The 4,600-nt window shown below is 44.9% G+C and overlaps 1 non-coding gene across 1 annotated transcript; it reads left to right on the top strand.

Annotated features, from left to right (window-relative positions):
* Positions 1-419: 419 nt before the first annotated feature.
* Positions 420-580, top strand: LOC123117942 (U1 spliceosomal RNA). Its single transcript, XR_006457572.1, has one exon. It is a non-coding gene; the product is annotated as a U1 spliceosomal RNA (small nuclear RNA).
* Positions 581-4,600: the final 4,020 nt, after the last annotated feature.

The following is a 4,600-nucleotide window of genomic DNA, read 5'->3' as shown; positions in this document are numbered from 1 at the left end:
AGGGGATACACCATGAATTTTCTTAAGAATTGCCATGATATCGTTTCATTTGTTTGGGAAAGAATTCCCACGGGAGGATTTTTTTTACAGAGGAGAGTCCAACATTTTTTTTTGAGAATCAACCTTTTTTTTTTGAGGGGCAGAGGAGAGTGCAACAGGATTTACACGAGGAGAAGGCCAGCAACAAAACACTGGCACAAAGCTGCTGCTACGGCTTTCAAGGCCCAGCTCTATACTTCGTCCGTAACTGAGGTCCAGATATAGCAAACGCCAGCCCATTTCAAACGAACGTCCTCCCGCGTGACTGGCTCCCGCACCGCCCGCTGCTGCGCTTCGGTTTTTAGTCCCACCTCGCCTAGCGGAGGAGTACCCAGCAGGAGCGCTGGCTATAAAAGGAGGGCAAGGTGCGACGTTGTTCCATACTTACCTGGACGGGGTCGACGAGCGATCAAGAAGGCTCGTGGCCTGGGTCAGTGGTTCACATTGCACTTGGTGAATGCGTTGGTCCACCATCTTCCCAAGTGGGAGAGTGGACGTCATAATTTGTGGTAGAGGGGGTACGCGTTCGCGCGGCCCCTGTCGATCCTTCAAAATTTAAGTTTGGTCCCTGTCCGGCTGGCCGTCGTAAGTCGTACGATGACCTTTTTTGCAATCCGGTCCCTCGTCTGGTGGTCAGCTGGCGGGAGCTATCCTCTGAAGGTTATCTGAATGGAGATTTCAGTAATGGCTGAGGGTTCTGATCCAAGTTTCTCTTAACTACGTAACATATGCATCTGGTTCCTGATACAACTAAGTGAAATTTGGGAAGAACACATGAAGAAACATGTAGTCACTGCAGTCTAGTGGCTCGGTACTATTAGTATACTTCGTCAGTAAAATTTGGCAAGCACCCGCTGGGACAGTATCATTTAGCCGCGACAAATTCTTGACACAAAACCTTGGATCTGGTTTCATTCATTGAGCATGAAACTAAAACGTCAACAACTTTACAATCAGACGTGTCACAACCAAGGTTACTAGCTAGCACTAGCAAGTCTCTCTGCAGAACTCGTAGCACAAGAGCAAGCACACAGATGTTAATCTGGCACAAGCAGACGGTTCAGTGCAATACATGTCTTCTTCATGTTCAGGGCCAACAACCAGACACCAAATTCATTTTTCCGGTACACGTCTTCAGTCATTTTGACAGCTGCTTGCAACCTAAGACCAGACCATGCACTGAAGAAGAATCCTTTGCTAACACACTGATAAATTCATAGGGCCGGCCATTCAAAATAAATAAGGCCCCCACATGCCTCTTAACTCTTAAGGCAAAACTACACTTGAAACTTGTCAGTTCCACCAAAGACAGAAGAATCAGTAATAATCAGTTAAACAACACGCCTAACTGATAAAGGGAACATCTCTTACTATGTTCTGAACACTCAAGGATGGAACCAGTGGCGGAGCTTGACAAGAATGTATGGGGGGGGCCAATTTTTTTTACCCACTCTAATAAACTAGAACTCGTAACCTTCAGACAGAATTATATTAATATTATCTATATTGGTTGCAAAGTACATACATATATACTTCAAAAATCAACGAAAACATACATTTTGTATACGTATACTGCTAAGCTTTCAGACCTCATAGAGGCCACAGCATGGGGGTACTATAGATCAGCTTTTTGGTCTCTTTTTAGTCTCAATTCAAGTAACTAGGTGAACAAATATGTGCTGCCAACGCCAAGACAATCCTTAATGAGACCAAGTCAATAAGAGTACTAATCAAACGCATATAGGAAACCAAAATAACTGGACAAGGAGTGGCCGACCGGCCGGCCGTTCATGCAGATTTGGGCAAGAACATCGGCGGCACTGGATTAGTGGCGAAGACACAGCTCGAGCTGTTCTTGTTCCTTGTTGTTGCCAGCTTCACGCGCGGCCTAGAGGTGTAGCTCGTCAAGAGTAGCTTCGAGCTAGTGTGGCGTCAGTCCTGCTGGATGAGATGGAGCAGCAGAGCTGTGCATGCATGAAGATGGACGTATGCATGCAGGCAGACTGCAGGGGCCACTAGTAGTAAATAAAAATTAATCTCCTTTGGGCTGGGGGGGCCACGACCCCCTCAGACTTGTATATAGCTCCGCCAGTGGATGGAACTACACAGACTGCAAAAGAGCCATTGTTCTGTTCTTTTGCTGGAAGAGCAATTTTTCGGCACAAGCTGGTAGAGTTGCTTCAGCATTTTCATAAATGCTGAAGTAAGAGGCTAGAAATCGACGATGACACCATATGCTCCTAATATACTTGAGCATTGCCAACATGATCCGACATATCAAAGGTTCAAAACTTTGTTGAACCACATCTACGTACATGAAGTCGAGATATCTTACGGGGGAAGCTCATATGGAGAGCACTAATAACAATCCATCGCCACCGTCGATCATCACGGATACGAATAAAACATACTGGGCACAACCCACATGGGTTGCATCAGTTTGCCACAATTTATAATGGAGACGCCTTCCTACAGTGAGTGACCCAACTCACATGTGATCCACTCACCATTCAAAAATAATAATAAAATGTGATCCACTCTTTAGAATCATAGCAGTACATGCAGTTGCTCCTTCCTTCCATCTCTCTTTGATGCTGATGAAGATCGCCCAGTTCCTACTTCTCCACCTTCACCCACTTTGTAGGCTCAGTCGATAAGTCGAGTCGGAAGCCTTCAAAGGTATCCCCTGTTGATGGAGAATATTCCTGGTAACCAAGCATGAGAAGCATGTCGTCGCACGCGACGAGCCACAAGTGGGCAAGATGCTTCCATCCAAATCAACTGCTATTTTCTGTGTGTGAATCCGGGGTACTAAGTGCACGAGAAACAGTCCGCGACCATGGTCCATGCCCAAGACCTGGCCTTTGAAGACCACAATCTTCTTAATCATTTCATTTCGAGGAGAACATACAAGCAAGAATTACTACCAACACGCCAAAACTAATTGTGGTGTCCAGTGTTGATCAGGAGATGTGAGTTGGGTGATGAAAGAGGAGGCGTGAGGGCAACATCGTAGTCGTAGAGGTGAATGTATCCATCGACCGGTAGTTGAGATACTAACACCAGTGAAGACATCCACAAGAAGAACTATCCAGAGGACTTGGTGGGGATTTGCTGTCACCAAAACGTTAGGTGCCTTGGTTGGCAAGATCAGTAACATAACATGAATGTTTACGTACAAGTCTGCTGCTAAATGGGCATGGACGAGGAGAGCACTGAGGGACATGCGGCTGGAGGAGGAGAGGTGGCAACAACATCGATTTGGAGAGATCGGAGGGGAAGGCAACAACGGCAGGTGGCTGTGAAGGCAACGATGTCAAGGAATGATTCCAATAGAGTTACAGTCTTACAGAGCAACAACAGAGTGAAGTAGGCCATGCGGAGGTCTGCCCAGCCTTGAATCCCACACATAGCTGAGACCATAGAGATACAATCATAATTGGCCATGGAGTTACAGGCGTTGGCAACTTAGTTGAAAAGAATTATACTCCCTCCGTTCCTAAATATTTGTCTTTCTGAAGATTTCAACAAGTGACTACATACGAAGCAAAATGAGTGAATCTACACTCTAAAATAGGTCTATATACATCTATATGTGGTAGTCCATTTGAAATATGTAGGAAGACAAATATTTAGGAACGGAGGGAGTAGATTGAAAAACAAATGTTAGAAGAATGAACTGAAAATCTAAGAAAAGTAACGAACAGAGAAACGAGATAGAGTGGCAAGAAAAATGACTAGTGCATTTGCGGTTCATGTGAAAATAATTATAAATTAAGCACAAGTAGCACTCGACGAAACCATGAAAAGCACTAGTAACACAATAACACAACAAGGGGCAATGAGAGGCAATACTGTCATCAGAATCAGATGAAACCAAAAATAGATATATTCCATACAGCCGTGCTCACCGTCACTTGGAAGTGTGAGTACAACTGTTGTGCTGTATGACACAAGGAAATAACAACACACTGCAACACAAAGTGCAATATTCTCTTGGAGAATCAGTTGGCCGAAACGGGCTCCCGCGACTAGGCGCTAGGGTTTCCCCTCCTTCCCTCCCGCCGCGGCCGGCCGCCGGCCTCGCGCCCGGCCTCTGCCCCCCTCCCCCCCTTCCTTGTAAGTGCATCTAGTTCCCCTTAGTGATTTTGGTGTATTAAAGACTTATAGGTTAAGGGACTAATGTGTTTATGAGTGTACACAGGTCTATAAGTCTATGAGGAGTTTGATATTTACAGAGAAAGTCGACCCCTAAAAATGAATATCTTCGACTGAAGATTTTGGTATTTCTGAAGACTTTCATGAAGACTTTGAAAGTGAAGAAATTGGTGTGTCCGTGAAGACTTGATATTCATGCGAGGAATATGAAGCTTGAAGACTTCGTTTTCATAGTTTTGTTTTTCTCTTTCTTGAGTCATAGGAAACACCGTACTGTTAAAGGGGGTCGAGGAAATACTAAGGAAAAATTTTCATGTGATGCTCAACTCAAAATCCTACACCTATCAATCCCTTCGAGTGAAGCCATTGGAAATCTCATACAGTTCAGTCAATTTCTTCAGTG

The sequence above is a fragment of the Triticum aestivum genome, chromosome 5B (genome assembly GCF_018294505.1).
Source record: "Triticum aestivum cultivar Chinese Spring chromosome 5B, IWGSC CS RefSeq v2.1, whole genome shotgun sequence".
NCBI lineage: Eukaryota > Viridiplantae > Streptophyta > Magnoliopsida > Poales > Poaceae > Triticum > Triticum aestivum.
Note: the sequence above shows the minus strand (reverse complement) of the source record. Positions and strands in the feature narration are given on the sequence as shown.